Source organism: Tursiops truncatus, chromosome 10, assembly GCF_011762595.2.
Source record: "Tursiops truncatus isolate mTurTru1 chromosome 10, mTurTru1.mat.Y, whole genome shotgun sequence".
Classification (NCBI taxonomy): domain Eukaryota; kingdom Metazoa; phylum Chordata; class Mammalia; order Artiodactyla; family Delphinidae; genus Tursiops; species Tursiops truncatus.
This window is the reverse complement of record NC_047043.1, coordinates 32,120,640-32,137,511: the sequence shown is the minus strand read 5'-3', so window position 1 is coordinate 32,137,511 and position 16,872 is coordinate 32,120,640. Positions and strand designations below refer to the sequence as shown.

The 16,872-nt window shown below is 36.6% G+C and overlaps 1 protein-coding gene across 3 annotated transcripts in view; it reads right to left on the bottom strand.

The window, feature by feature from the left end:
- Nucleotides 1-16,872, bottom strand: part of TRERF1 (transcriptional regulating factor 1) — a 296,865-nt gene that overhangs the window by 223,310 nt on the left and 56,683 nt on the right. For 2 of the 3 annotated variants that reach the window (XM_073810717.1, XM_019949710.3), the window contains exon 3: nt 4,841-4,910. The exons of the other annotated variant lie outside the window; for it this stretch is intronic. The gene's annotated coding sequence lies outside the window, so the exon portion shown is untranslated. The remainder of the gene's footprint in view (nt 1-4,840; nt 4,911-16,872) is intronic. 3 annotated transcript variants of the gene reach the window in all.

Sequence of the window (16,872 nt, the reverse complement as noted above, 5' to 3'; positions counted from 1 at the left end):
AGAGCATTTCCAATCTTAATAGATAAAATCAAATTGCTCCCCAAAGTGGCTGTACCAATTTCCCCACTCTTTTCCAACATTTGGTATTGTTGGAGTTTTAGACTTCTGCCAACCTGATGAGTATGAAATATCAATAGTATCTCATTTGTATTATAAATTTCTCACTACCTTAATTTCTGGTGAGGCTGAGCACCTTTTTGTATGCTCATAAACCATTTGGATTTAAGAGATGTACAATTAACACATATTCACACGGAAGTATAAATCGCTAACATATCTCTACTTCTGAAAGTGATTTTTGATAGGGAGAAAGCCTGAGAGGGAAGAATAAGTGGGAAAACCTCTGTAGGGATGGGAGGAGATGGAGTGGGGAGAAGGTAGAGGTATCATTTGCCTTCCTCAAGGTCCTTTCAGGGCTGGTCCTGGCCAATTGTCACATCAGCTGTGTTCCCTTCCCCTAAGAGCTGGAATCCCTGGGAGAGGCTGAAGGAAAGTGGAAGTTGTAGTAAAATCTTCACTGAGGAAGGCCTTTTCTGGTCCTGAGTTTTTCAGGCTTCTTGGATTCAAGACTAGTTAAGCCAGTGGTTGTCAATGAGAGAAATACATCCCTACTAAGGTATGTTGTGGAAATTTGGGGGGATTTTTGATTATCACAATGATCAGGCGTTATTGGCATTAGGAGATTGGGACCAGGGGTGCTATACCTCTTTCCATGTATGAGACAGTACTACCCACCAAACAATTTCCATGAATGTTCCGCACAACTTTCAAAAGCCCATTTATATGGGTGGAAAGCCTGTTCTAATGATCAAGACTAGCACCTAACTCTTTTCCACATAATCACAAAGTGTATTGTGGGTTTACACTGATTTTTCCAGGAATGTAAACTACTATTTAAACTGAGAGAAGATTCTAACTTTCTTTTGCTCAGCATTGACAACTTCATTACGTTTTCTATTATAGTTAGGCCTCTGCATTTTATATAGTTTTATGATAAACAGCTCTTCTTTTCTTTCCCCTTTATATGTGGACATTATAATTATTTAAAAATTTTGTGTGTAGAATGATCATATTACCTATAAATTTCATTTTGGTATAGAAAAAGGACATTACAAAATGTTTATTGGGAACCAGTGAACTAATAGTTCCTTGTTAAGGAAAGCTAGGCTAAGCGAGTGAAAAAAGAAAAACCCTAACTTACCCCAAGATGCCACAGCTGGTAACTGAGAGACCTACAAGACCCTTATAGGATGAATCTAAAGTGCTTCCAAAACCAGGGGAAAAAAACATTGGTCCAAATCTTTAAATGGGAAATTCTATTATAGAGGACCTTATAACTAAAAAGGAGGCATAGATGAGGCCTGTCCTGGGGTAGACTCAAGGAAAATAATTTCAGAGGATAACTTATAAATAGGTCTTAAAAGAACAATCTCATGCCACCAGGGCCTCTGCAGAAGGTTGTATAGCTGTGCCCTGGCTGAGGGGACAAATGGAGTTGAATTCCACCCTGCATTCTGCTCACCGAGATGTGTGCCCAAATGAAGGGTCTACCTTTTAAAATTCTGCACAAAGGAGGTTATTCACACACGGCCCCATGTGCAACCACCACCATCTCTGCTGGTTCACACTAAAAAATCGGCTAGTTTTCATCTTCAGATCCAAACCATCATTGCTAGCAATATATTCTTTATAACAATATTCCACTGATCTAGAACAAAAGCAATTTAAAAGCCTCAGGCTGTTATAATAGAATTTTCCTCATGTGAAAAAGTAAGCAGTGCTATTGTATTATTAATGGAGTTTTATTGTTTTTTCCACCAAGTTGACAGTTCTAGGATCATGTTGGTACGATTTATTCTACTAAATGATTAGAATACTTCTGTCACATTTCTATCTTCCTTTTCTAAATTGGAAATATTTGTGTTCTTGCTTCAAAGTCCAACATTTAATGAGATTTGAACTTGTTTGCTTTGTGTTGAATGGGATTAACCCCCCCTCCCCCGCCAGAGCCCACTCTCAAGTCTTTGTGTTGGGGAGGCCCTGGTTATGTGGGCAAATGGGTGGTTATTCTCAGCAATAAAAATGAGCAAATAACATGAAAGCACCCATACCTCAAAAAGCAGAAGAGTGACCTCTGTTTGACCTAGAGGTCTGTGCGCTGAAAAGTTCCTTAACAGACATAACAAGCTTCGAGCCAGAGAGAAAGAGAAGAAGATTGCTTACTTTCTGATTACTTTGTTTAAACCAACCTCCTTTCTAGTTTATAATCCTTTAGGGGAGCATATTAAGAAGGGGTGGTTTAAGGTCTGTTTAAAGTGGAGGAGAATCATGAAATAAACAATTAATATTTAGGAAAGGGACCCAGAACCCTGTATTTGTAGGATTTTTTCTTCCCCCATTTAATGAATAATAGCCTTGGGCTGTGGTCTTGGGCATCCCATGTATTTATTTTGATTACTGTTGTCATATATTCACTGGTTACACTCTTTGCGTTATTTTGGACAATCCAAAAATTAGGAGAACTCATTAGAGTAAATAATGCGACCATTTCTGCTGGCATGAGTTGTGTATAGAACACAGGAGTGTCAATTCCAGTAACAGGGAAGCAAATTCAGTAGTCACATTTTATCCTGGCCAAGTGGTCTTGGAACTTTTGCCTGGGGTAATTTTTTAAAAATCAGTCCTATTCCTTGCCTTTCAGCCAAAGACTCCATTACATTGCAGCTTAACATTTGGTCTCTGTTGCTCCTACCCGGAGGCTGTTCTGCATTTTCCAGCTTCTAGGCTTCTGCTCAGGTCAGTGCCTCCTGCTGGGATGACCTCCCCAGGCCTTTGTGCCTATTGAATCCTTCTTATCCTCAAAGGGGAGTTCAAATCCCAGTTCTTCCAAGAATCAAACTGCCTTCACACCTGTTCTTCCTCCTCCAAATTTCGGCAACTCATTGCTTAGCCCTTCCCAATATATGTTCCTTGTGCTGCAGCTAAGACCCGACACAGCCAAAAATAAATAAATAAATGATAAATACATCTTAAAAAAAAAAAAAACCATTGTATCACCAGCAGTGCCTGACACAGTACATGATAAATTCTGAACAGCTATCTGTTAAAACTTGAAAATATTTTCCTTCTGACTCATAACAGTTTTCATTGTCATTAATGTTACAATTTCTCTCTTTAAAATCATGCCCATTTGTCTTATGCTCCAGTTTCAAAATCTGGTATTGTTAAAGTTGGTACTGCATAAAAAGTTTTTTATGCTTACAGATGAAGTCACTTAAGAAATAGAAGAGATAGCAAGAAAAAATGGGAGGAGGCCATTATTAGATAACAGAGAGAAGGAGGAATGGCGCAGAGGAGCCCATGTAAAAGATGTCTTTCATTGGTTTAATTTCATCTGACTAATTTTGCTCCATTTCAGGCAAAGGAGAAACAAGGCATTTATATACCTGTACAGTTCCCTGTAGCCCCGCCTTCTTTCATTTACTTGACCTTCTGATAACGACCTACTTGAACCAGCATATGTGATCTATGATAGGGACCCCAGTCACTTAGCAGGAAGTAGTGCTATAGAAGTTTTGAACCATGCTATCCAATGTATCGGTCAGAACCTGGTCAAGAAATCAAAGCCATTCCAGCTCTTACAAGAAAGAAAAGATACTGTTTTTGAGAGTGTGGGATGATGATGACTTTTTCCCATCTTTCTACTGTCTTATGTCTTCCAAAGTTTCCACAATGATCATGTACTACTTTCATAATCCGAGAAAGTAAAACAAATTATATTTTAAAGACGACACTTATTCCAAAGACTTAAGACGATCTTCCCATATTCTTGGAAGAGAAACACATTAAGCCACTGTCAGTGATTAAAATAATCGTCAAAATCTTCCTAGGGATCTGTATGTTGACCTTTGACAAATCACTTAACTTTCCTTTGCAGCCCTTTGGCTGTCTGAAACATTGTCACACGTGTGCCTGTTCTTTCACATAAATGTGGCTGGGATTAATGAGGTCACCATTTCTAAATGTTCTTCAAGATCCTTCCATGGAAAAGCATTTTGCAGGAACAAATGATTATTGCCCTATTTCCTTGAACATCGATGTCTGCCAACCTTGAATAAAATTTTATTTAGAAACACTCTTCCCTATGTCTTTCTCCTGAATATAGTAATTGTTAGGAGTAAATGGAGGAAGAATTCTCTTCCAAAGCTATATAGAATACGTGACAAATCATAGCTTTGTCATTTTAAGGAAAAACAAGTTTAAACCCAAGTTTATAATTTTTCTTTCCATTTACCATGTCCATGCTCTCATCAAACTTATGTACCTTGGGGGCAAAATGAAATGGGAAGCTTAAAATTTTTTTGTGCTCTTGAATTTTAAATATGTAAAAAGCCAGAACTAGAAAAGGACCTTGAAAGTGTATCTGATTTTGCATTCTTCCTTCAGATAGATGAACAGGTAAACTATCAAAAACAAGTTTCAGTCCATTCCATTCATAGTCTCTAGGAATCAGGAAATACATTGCTATCCCAGAGAGTCTTCTCCAGAATTTAAAAGTGAATATTATATTCATATTTGACCAGAATATCTACATCTCCAGCCTCACAACTGCCCTAGAAAGCTCCCCTAGAAGAACACCGGTACATGGAATCTTTTATTAGAAGCCCAATTACACATAGTGAAATGGTAGGCATTGTGGAAGGAGAATCTCACAGGTCCCATCTCTGTCTTGCTATAATTTTTGATTGAACATGAACAGGCACACCTGCACACAAATGGTAGAGGTTTTTTAAAAAATCAAATCTATAGCTAAGTGAACAAGGAGGTATTCATGTCTTACCTAAGGAGCCTTCCACTGGCCAGGTAATGGATTCTGCCCAGGAAATTCATTTACAGAGGAGAGCGACTTTCTGTAAAATAAGGGAATATTTTTTTCCAAATATTCTTCCAAAAGGGAGAAGGATTGATGAAAAATTGAGTTGAAATCCAATCTATTTGAAACCCATATATAAAATTTGGTCATTCATCCTCTTTATACCCCAATAATTATACTCATAATTATGATTCAAGCCCCTAGCAAACTCCTTGCTATAAATAACCACACATATCCCCCAATGTGTTTGAGAAGCTTCTTCTTAGTCCACATGTCATGGGTCACCTTTCTCCTGGACCCAGCTCCTTCTGCTGACTGATATTGCTAACCATCTCCATCTAGGGGTTAGGGATTCCACTTTTAGTTGTAATCCTTTGCTCCAAGCCTGGGCACCAGCTCTTTCCTAACGTCTCCCAGCAACACTGAGACTGAGATGTAACATTAATAACATCTACTGGAGGGAATTCCCTGGTGGTCCAGTGGCTAGGACCATTGCGCTTCCATTGCAGGGGGCACAGGTTCGATTCCTGGTTGGTGAACTAAGATCCTGCAAGCCACATGACACAGCCAATAAATAAATAAATAAATAAATGGTTTAAAAAAAATAACACCTACTGGAGGTTGAGAATAATAGGCAGGTGTACTACTCAAGAACAACTTATAATTACTTCCTAAGTCTAAGCAAGCCCATGGCCATTCTCCTGGCCTGCTCCAAGCAGCTCACCCTCTACCATGGAAGTGGCCAAGTCTTTCCTTTCTATGAAGAATGGTTGTTCCCACCATCAGTCACCATGTAAATAGGTTCATTTTCAGTCGGAATATAAGAAATGGAAGAAGACCCTTAAATGAGAGAGAAAGAGGAAATTTCATTTTCCTTCTGGGTAACTAGAGACCAGTTTATCCAGGACCTGGAAATGTGGAAAGACCTAGAATGTCAGCTATCTTAATACCAACCTGAGGAGAGGCCAAGTCACAAATAAGTTCAGGGTCAAGAGAAATGCAGGGAAACAGAGCTAGATATACTGGATTGGATCAATCTTAAACCTGCCCTACCTCTGGAAGTTCAGTGATGAGAGCCAATACATTTCCTGACAATCCAAGTCAAACTGTATTAGTTATTTTTGTTATTGGAAAGAAAAGGCACTCTGCTATATTTCCATATTCCTAAATAAGCTTCTACTGCCATTTCTTGGTTTATCAATGTTTGACATTATCTATTTAACCTGTCCTATGATAGGTGAAAAACTCAGCTCATTTTCCAACACCTCCTCTACCTCCCCTTTTAGTTGCTCTATACCTTTATAACTATAAATAACATCCTAACACCTTTAGTTTTGTTTTTTGTTTTTTTTGCGGTACGCGCGCTTTTCACTGTTGAGGCCTCTCCCATTGCAGAGCACAGGCTCTGGACGCGCAGGCTCAGTGGCCCAGCCACTCCACGGCATGTGGGATCCTCCCGGACTGGGGCACGAACCCGTGTCCCCCACATCGGCAGGCAGACCCTCAACCACTGTGCCACCAGGGAAGCCCCCACCTTTAGTTTTTGTTTCATCAACTATCTTTTTATAGAATTAAGATATTAGCTCCCCAACAAATCCACTCAGTAATTCTACACTTCACTTTGTACCTTCTGTCATCCATACTTCATTTTTGCATTATCAAGTTTATAACTAGGTCTCCTAAGCTTTACCGATAGGTTGGTTATGAACAACTAAAAATCAATTAAAACTGTTTGCTCTTGGCAATAAATGCATTATAATTACAGAGTCAGATACTGTTCAATAGTAGCATTGTCTATCTCCTCTCATTTTAACTCCTGGAAGTCTCTAAAAACTTGACCTGCTGTATAGCTGAGAAATACATAAATATATATATATATATATATATATATATATATATATATATTTGGGGAGAGACAGAGAAAAAGACAGAGAGACAGACAGACAGACATTCAGATAGGTAGAGATGATGTGACTGTAAAAGAGTCTGCTTGGGAATTATATTCTATACATAAATGAGAAAAATTTTACTATGGCATGACTATTTGGGGCATAAAATCCTGGTGAAAATTAAATACTCACATATGTAACGTATATATATATACATCATTCACACACACCTGTGTAGAGTGAGAGAAAGAGGGCCCAAAAAACCCACCTCTTTACATTATTGTGACTGTGAAAATATTATTCATTACAGAAGCAGTGACCATTAGATTTCCTTTCTTACTGCTTTTTGTTTTTCCTGGAGTTTCTATCTGCATTTATTTTACCCTATACTATTTATAATTTTTTATGAATAATGTAAGAAAATTTTCCACATCACTATTTATAGTTTTCCAATAGTTACCTTTTTCAAAACTTTCTCTATGCATTTGTGTGTGTGTGTGTACGTGTGTGTGTGTGTGTAAAGAGAGTTTTATTTTGTAGGTTTGTTTTATGTTTTATTACACTGTACACGTGGTTCTTTGACTTGTTTTTGGTGTTTTTTTTTGGCCTTGTGGCATGTGGGATCTTAGTTCCCCTACCAGGGATTGAACCCCGTGCCCCCTGTATTGGGAGAGTGGAGTCTTAACCACTGGACCACCAGGGAAGTCCCTTGATTTTGCTTTTTTAACTTCTTTTAATTCTCACCTAAGAACTGGTATGGTTGTATCAGAGTTTTTTTTTGTTTGTTTGTTTTGTTTTTTGAAAATTGTTAGACCTCAGTTGTACAAATGGATTGACATGATTTGATTATTCATACACCTTAGTTACAGCCAATTTGGGTTTTTATTCCTTTACCCCCACTCTTCCCCCTTCACCATAGACATCTACTCTCAGATATTTAATGTGTGTCTTTCTAATCCACCTGCCATATTTTTCTTTGATAACATACAGCATTATTTTGTGAGCTTAGAAAAGACAGTCTCTTCAATAAGTAGTGCTGGGAAAACTGGACAGCTACATGTAAAAGAATGAAATTAGAACACTCCCTAACACCATATACAAAAATAAACTCAAAATGGATTAGAGACCTAAATGTTAAGACCGCACACTATAAAACTCTTAGAGGAAAACATAGGAAGAACACTCTGACATAAATCACAGGAAGATCTTTTTTGATCCACCTCTTAGAGTAATAGAAATAAAAACAAAAATAAACAAATGGGACCTAATAAAACTTAAAAGCTTTTGTACAGCAAAGGAAACTATAAACAAGACAAAAAGACAACCCTCAGAATGGGAGAAAATATTTGCAAATGAAGCAACGGATTAATCTCTAAATTATACAAGCAGTTCATGGAGCTCAATATCAAAAAACAAACAACCCAATCAAAAAATGGGTGGAAGACCTAAATAGACATTTCTCCAAAGATGACATACAGATGGCCAAGCACATGAAAAGCTGTTCAACATCACTAATTATTAGAGAAATGCAAATCAAAACTACAATGAGGTATCATCTCACACCAGTTAGAATGGGCAGCATCAGAAAATCTACAAACAATAAATGCTGGACAGAGTGTGGAGAAAAGGGAACCCTCTTGCACTGTTGGTGGGAATGTAAATGGATACAGCCACTATGGAGAACAGTATGGAGGTTCCTTAAAAAACTAAAAATAGAATTACCATATGATCCAGCAATCCCACTGCTGGGCATATACCCAGAGAAAACCATAATTCAAAAAGACACATGCACCCCAATGTTCATTGCAGCACTATTTACAATAGCCAGGTCATGGAAGCAACCTAAATGCCCATCGACAGATGAATGGATAAAGAAGATGTGGTACATATATACAATGGAATATTACTCAGCCATAAAAAGGAACAAAACTGAGTCATTTGTTGAGACGTGGATGGATCTAAAGACTGTCATACAGAGTGAAGTAAGTCAGAAAGAGAAAAACAAATATCGTATATTAATGCATGTATGTGGAACTTAGAAAAATGGTACAGATGAAACAGTTTGAAGGGCAGAAGTTGAGACACAGATGTAGAGAACAAACGTATGGATACCAAGGGGGGAAAACCGCGGTGGGGTGGGGATGGTGGTGTGCTGAATTGGGAGATTGGGATTGACATGTATACACTGAAATGTATAAAATTGATGACTAATAACCTGCAGTATAAAAAAACGAACAAACAAAAAAAGCAACTAATGCTAAACTTTCTTTGAGTTATTTGTATGGAAATATGTTAACATAAATGTTTCAGACACTACATGAAATTTCTAAAAATCTTATATGTTCTGGTATAATGTTATAAGTCATAATTCTAGTTATTACTTTAAAATGTATAACTCAGAAATAACTAAATTTCCTTGTCAATTGCATTATTCTGAACTTTCATCTGATCTTTAACTGTGGTCATTTTTAAGTCTTTTGTCATTTACAGACAGTTCTGGGTGTACTCTGATGCTTTTGCAAAAATGTTCCTATAAAAGGGTTTCATCTTCAAGGAATTCATGGAAAAGACTCTGACAAGTACAGGTTTCTGGCTGCTGAACTGAACTAATAAGCATTTTCAGAACTCTAATGGAAAACTGATGAATTCATAAAAGTGCTAACAAAAGATCAAGATGGAAAAATAATTAATTACATGGGACTAAGTGAACTGATGAGGATGATTATAATTTTTGTGACTTTCTGTTTGAATTAAAAAAAAAATCCCACAAGGACTCAGAGGCAAAAAATATACAAATCAATTTTCACTGCAAAGTAAAGGAGCTGTTACAGTGGAGAATTACTGGACTGAATATCAACATTATGACAGAGAAAAAAAAAATATATATATATATGTCATCTTGGGCATGTTACTTAACTTCTTGTCTCATATGTAAAATGGGATAGTAGTAGTATTGTTGGGAAATTATGTGAGATAGTATATGTAATGTAGAGCACTTAGAATGGTATATGGTTCAACCAAAGACTATATATGTGTCTGCTTTCTTCATGGTATTTTATTATGTATATGCAATATAATTAATTTAGCTAGATTCCCATTGGAAAAAAAATGGGTAATAATATGCATCTCCAACACTTGGGAGAAATAAGTAATACAGTAGCTGTAAAAGTACCTGGCACTTGGCCCAGTGGATATTATTTCTCATTACATCTGTTTTTCTTAGCTTCTTGAGGTCTGCAACAAAGTATTGTGTTTCCTGTAATTCATCATAGAATATTTATTGAATACTCAAAATACTACTGAATGAGAGAATCTATTCTATGTTAATACTAAAGACAAAAAATGTAAAAAAAAAATTATTACAAAAATGGCTTCTTTCTATATGACTCTACGACTTGCTTTTATCATGCAAATTACATTTGCTATCCATCCACATTGATAAACATGTCTGTTTATTCCTTTTAACTGCTACATAGTAATCTATCATATGATTAGACCACACTTTACCCATTCCTTCATCATTATCATTTAAGTTCTTTTTGACTATTTGCTGTCACAAATAGTGATGCAATAAACATTATTGTACATGTCTCCTTGTGCACATGTACAATCCATAGATCATTTAACAAATTAAAAAAAAATTTATTATTATAGAATAATAATGTCTTAAATTTTTATTATTATAGAATCTTTGTCATAAGTGCATATATTCTTACAGTGTATGCTGTGTAAGTAGCATGCTTACATAAAAGGGTATGCATTTTTAGAATTTTGATATCATTAAATTATCTCTAAAAAGATTATGTCAATTTAGATCCCCAACTGAAATTAGGAAATCAATTTTCTGCCTATTTGCCTTCACTTGATATAACCAGTATGAAATTCTTGACTACATCATAGTTAACAAACAGTTTCTCATTGTTAAGATTTGCATGTCCCTGATTAACTGTAAAAGGGACATATCTTTTAATATCTTTATTGGGTTTTTGTTTTACTTCTTTATAGCCATTGACAATTTTTCTACTGAACTGCTTTTTTTTCTTGTTGACTGTCTAACAGATTTGTGACAGTAATATTTTGTTACTGTATATATGATGAAAATCTTTTCTTCTAGGCTCTTGCATATTCTTTCACTTTGGTTTTGATGTTGAAGTAATCAAATTTATCAACTTTTCCTGTAAAGCTCTTCGTGCAAGCATGAGTATGTCTTGCTTTAGAGAATTTCTCTACCCCATGGGTTACAAATATTTGTTACAAATATATTTTCTTATATGAGTGTATGTGTGTTTGACTTAGAGCATCTTTCCTTTTCAGTAGTTATATATATATTTGTCTGTACTTTTATCTAACACTTTTGTAGCTTTGGGTTTTTTTTAATCCATCTGGAATTTAATTCTAAAAGTTGTAGTGGCAAGGATATATACTAAGCTCTTATATAGAGACAGATCTATTTCTATAGTCTCCATTCTGCCTCATTAACCCATTTATCTCTATGCCAAAACCACACAATTTTAATTGCTTTAGTATTATAAAATATTTTGATATTTCATATGGCAAGTCCTAATATCTGTTTCTAGCAGTATGGTAGGCCAGATACCCTTAACAGCTTCTTTCTGCAAGACAAGTAAAACTTCTGGACAAAATAGATTTGTTTTCAGTTTTAAGAATAGGTTAGCAATAAAGTTACAAAAAGTTACATAGGTCAAATGGGTGAAAGGAGAAATCCAAGTGCAATGCCAGGTGCCTTAAAGTCATCTTTTATGACCTCAAGTTTCTATTTTGACATCCCACCAATGTCTAGAGCATGGAAGTCCTCCCAAAGTGAGGGAGATGGGTAGGAGACCCATGCACAAAGCTAAAATACCAAAAGATGAGCTAGAAAAATCCAGCGTACAGAAAAGTACAGTAAGAAAACTTACGTGCTTCAATCTTGATGGTGGATGGGAGGGAAAATAAAAATATCCTCTGAAAATATAGAACCACAGTTAGGCTTCACGTAGGTGCATGGCTTAAATTCACATGGCCCGGGACTTCCCTGGTGGTGCAGTGGATAAGAATCCTCCTGCCAATGCAGGGGACACGGGTTCGATCCCTGGTCTGGGAAGATCCCACATGCCCCGGAGCAACTAAGCCTGTATGCCACAACTACTGGGCCTGCGCTCTAGAGCCCGCGTGCCACAACTACTGAAGCCCGTGCACCTAGAGCCCGTGCTCCGCAACTAGAGAAGCCACCACGAGGAGAAGCCCACACATTGCAACGAAGAGTAGCCCCCGCTCACCACAACTAGAGAAACCCTGTGCGCAGCAACGAAGACCCAACAGAGCCAAAAATAAATGAAATTAAATTTAAAAAAAAAATTCACAAGGCCCATGTTTTCTGAGAAATCTCGATCTGATTGTTTATTTCTTAATGGTTCCAGAACAAATATAACATTGATATCAAAACCTGGCAAAGACTGCACAAAGAAAGAAAATTACAGACCAGTCTCACTTATAAATATCAACATAAAAACATTAAATAAAATATTAGCAAGCAGAATCAAGGGGTACATTTAAAATAATGATCAAGTGTTGTTTATTCTGTGAATGAAAAGATGGTTTAATATCAGTGATATTTCTATATTAATATATCCGAGGAGAAAAATTATCTCAACTGATGCTAATAAGGATTTGCAAAAAAATAAAAACCCATTCTTGATTTTTAAAAGCACCCCATGAAATATAAATGGATGATTTATTTAACATGATTTATTAAGCCAGAAACGAGAAACAAGCTTAATGGAGAACAATGGAAGAACTCATGCTAAGGTAAGAAACAAGCTGAAGATGCTCCCTATCACTATTTAATATTGTCCTGAAGATATTAAGAAATACAATTAGACAAGAGAAAGTGTAAGAATTGTAAGAGATGGTAAAACTGTCACTATTTTCAGAAGATATGACTATATATTTAAGAGAACCAACTGAAAATCTACTACTACTAATAAGAGAATACAGTAAATTGCAGGTTATAAAATTAATATACAGCAATGAATAGTTTTCTCATATAAAACAATAGTAGTTTTAAAAATACAATGGAAAAGAAAAGCACATCTGCAACAGCAAATACAACAACAAATAGATAAAACACAAGAATAAACTTAACAAGAAATATACATCTTTATGAGGAAAATTTCAAAACGCTACCGTGGGACACAAAAGCAGAATAGAACAATGGAAATATATGCCTTATACTTTGGTAGAAAAATTCAACATGACAAAAAGTCTGTTCTCTCTGAGTCAATTTATAAATTTAACCTGATCGTAATAAAATTACCAACTGATTTTTTCCCAAGAAATAGGTAAGTATTTTTCTAAATTCATTCCAAAAAATAAATAAGGAAGAGTAACCAAAAAAACTTGAAAAATGAAGAAAAATGTGCTGGAGCTATCCCAAATGGATATTAAAACATGCTAACAGGTCCCAATAATTGTGCATGACTAAACAGGCTAAAGGAGGAGAATTTAAGTTGCAGAAATAGAGCCAAATACATACAAAAATTTAGTATATGAAAAGATGGTAACTCAAATCAGAGTGGCAAGAAAAAAGTTTCAAATAAATGTTGAGACAACCGAGTAGCCACCTGGAAAAAATAAAGTTGAATCTATTCCTCTCATCATGTACCAGGAAAAAGGCAACTATCTTTAAAGTCTTGATGTTGAAAAATGAAACTATAAAACTATCAGAAGAAAACATGAGTAACTTCTTTACAAGCTAACTATGACTCAAAATGCAGAAGACACACAAAAAATAGCAATTTTTACTACATAGAACTTTTTAAAGTACATGGAAAAATATGCCAAAGCAATGTTGAAAGACAAATGATAAACTGGGAAAGATATATTTGCAACCTGCATCTTAGACAAAGTGCTAATTATCCAAATATATGAAGAATTACAATAAATCAATACAAAAAAGACCAATAATGATCAGTCTTTTTAAAGAAAAATGAGCAAAGTACGTGAACTGAAAGTTCATAGAAAAAGAGATACAAGTGGCCCTTACACATATAAAAAGAAAGTAAATTTTCTTCAAGTAATAATATGAAAAAAGAAAATTGAAATTAAACTGAGATAACTATTAAATTAGGAAAAACCCAAAAGTTAAGCAGCAGTTTCTGTTAGCAAGGCTGTGGGGAATCAGGTAATCTCAACCATTGCCAGTGGGAGTGAAAAGTGACACAACCATAATAGGAAGCAATTGGCAATATTTCCCAAATCTGCAATACATTTACCCTTTGACCTGACATTTCCATTTCTGGAGATTTTATATGTTTCCTTCCACACTGACAAAATGATACATGTACAGGATAATTCATCATTGCTTCATTGTCTACAATAGAAAAAGATCAGAGACAACCAAATGCCCATCAATAAGGAACTGGTTAAATAAACTATGCTCTGTTCACACACAAGAACACAATACTACTAAGGTCATAACACTTCTTTTGCAACACCATTAAATTAAAGTTCGGCAGTCCAACGTCACATGGGTTAGACATATATTTAAATTTCCTCACACATTCTGATTTTGGAAATCTGACGTCTTCTCTAAATAGTTGCACGTATATTTCAACTTTCACTTTCTCCAGTAAGGATACATGAATCGCCTTCACACACACTAAGGGTAGTCCCTCCTTGCCCCCTGGAAGAAGTTTAATAACTGTCTCACATATACAATAGAGCTCAGAGCCCAGGAATTCTGAATTCATGTGCTATGAAAATTAAATGAGAAAGCACATGTGAAAGCATTCCTTGGCACTTAGCAGGCTCACAACAAGTAGATGCTGTGAGTTGGACATATCTCTCCATATGGATGGCATCTAAGGTTGATTTTTTTAAATGCAAATTAAATTACCAAATGCATTTGTTTTCAAAGGCATATATATATATATATATTCACATATATATATAATTATATATAGAGAGAGATATATCATTATCTATATATCTATATATATAATTGGCCTGCAAGACTGTGAGTCTGTGTTTCCATTTCTCAGGTGAGACAGTGTAAGCTCTAGGAAGCCAGCAGTGACTTACACTCTATACTCTGAGTCCTACCCTACCAGAGGGCTTTACGCTCCATGTGGCTTCTTTCTATACCCATGATGATGTTCATAGCTGGCCTTGGCGTATGGGAGTGAACCTCCAGGGCCCTTGGGGAAAATGAAGTTGTTCCCCCTCCCTCCTCCCATGTTACATATCACAGTTAGGCTCACTCAGCTCCGTTCCAACTCCCTTGTAATATGCTTCACTAAGTACTTCAGATAAAAAATGATAGACTATATATTTCCTAAACTCCTTGACAGCGAGAGTTCTGAGTCCATCAAGGAAACACATCTGGGGATTTGGAAGGCAGAAATAAGATACAGGCCACGCTTCTGCTGTTTTCTGTTATTTCTGTTGGCACACATGAAAATAGAGATGGGTTGGGTTCTTCTGTGACAGCAGTGGCAGGAGTCCCAGTGTCTGTTTCTTAGCTCTGTGGGTGTCAGGAGCAATGTGGTCCTAGCACTTCCTGATCCCCCAACTTACTAGTATTGACAGAAGTAACAGCTCCCTTTGTGGGCCACTTCTACCATCTTGTTTTAGGGGTCATTCTTGGAAGCTCAACCTAGGGCTCTTCCGATAACCCTTCAAACAATTTTGTAAGCATATAATTCCCTTATTAAAGGGTTGTTGAAATTAGCCAGAGTGGTTTCTGCTATTTGCAGATGGACCCTGATTGACAGACCCTATAAATATCCCTTCCTCTCACACCCCCACCTTCCCTCAAGGCTGTGGGTTTGTTTGAGTGTTTTAGTCCTATAAGCTTACCAAACATGGGAATATATAACCCTCTGTAGGATATTCTCAACCAATTATAGGTCAGAACAATAAATGTAGAAAATTTATCCCGCTAAAATATATTGAATGCGTGGAGAGAAAAGAAAGAGAAAGAGAGAAGGAAGGAAGGAAGGAAGGAAGGAAGGGGGGAAGAAAGAAAGGGAAAGAGGGAAAGGAAGGAAGGAAGGAGGAAAGAAAGAAAGAAAGGGAAAGAGGGAAAGGGAGGAAGGGAGGAAGGAAGGAAGGAAGGGAGGGAGGAAGGGAAGAAGGGAAGGAGGGAGGAAGAAAGGGGAAAGGGAAAGAAAGAAAGAAAGAAGAGAAAGAAAGAAGAAAAAGAAAGAAAGAAAGGAAGGAAGGAAGGAAGGAAGAAAGAAAGGAAGGAAAGAGGGAGGGAGGGAGGGTGGGAGGAAAGAGAGAGGAAAGAATACAGGTATATAAGGCAGCTTTGGGGAGTTGACACTGAGCAGGGAGAACCAGATGCTGAACCAGAAGATAAATCTTGCCACACTCACATTTTTACCCCACAGCTTCCCCTGATGATGATGAGTTTGGTTTTAGGGCAGAGTTGACCATCAGGAAAACCAAATAACTGAGAAAGTGGCTAGAGAAGTCACCCATCCCAACCGGCCTCCTTGCCTGGGTCTGCATTCATGATGCAAATTTTCCAAAATGCTCTGGTTAGCAAATAAAAAGCTGGTTGTGCGATCTAAAGAAAAATCCCTGATACTACGTTTGTACCCATCCCAAGTACTCTTTCAGGAGAAGATTTATTTTTTTATTTAAAAGTAAAATGCAGTTATTTTTATTTAAGGTAGTTCCCCATCTTGAACACATTTACATTTTTCTTCCCTCATTTACAGCCTATTTCCTGAAAAATGTTGAGAAGATTTAAGAGTCTAATATTTTCCAAGGTCATCTCATGATTCATCAGTTTATTGTTTGTTAAAATATCAGCCTCAAGAAACTGGCTTAAATGGGAATGTTCATCTGGATTTTCTCATCTGATTTACTTCATGGATGACATGAGAATTAATTAAAAGATTAAAAAGTCAACATTGCGCCGAGTCTCTTGAATAACAAAGAGGCCCTGCAAGAACCAAGTGAGGCTACAACAGGCACCCCTCGTTCTATAATATAGAATCATATATTAATAGATTTGTAACCAGGAGGGGCCTTAGACCTGTCACCTTATTTCACAGAGGAAGAAGCCAGGTCCTAGAAAAAGGAAATGACTAACTCAGG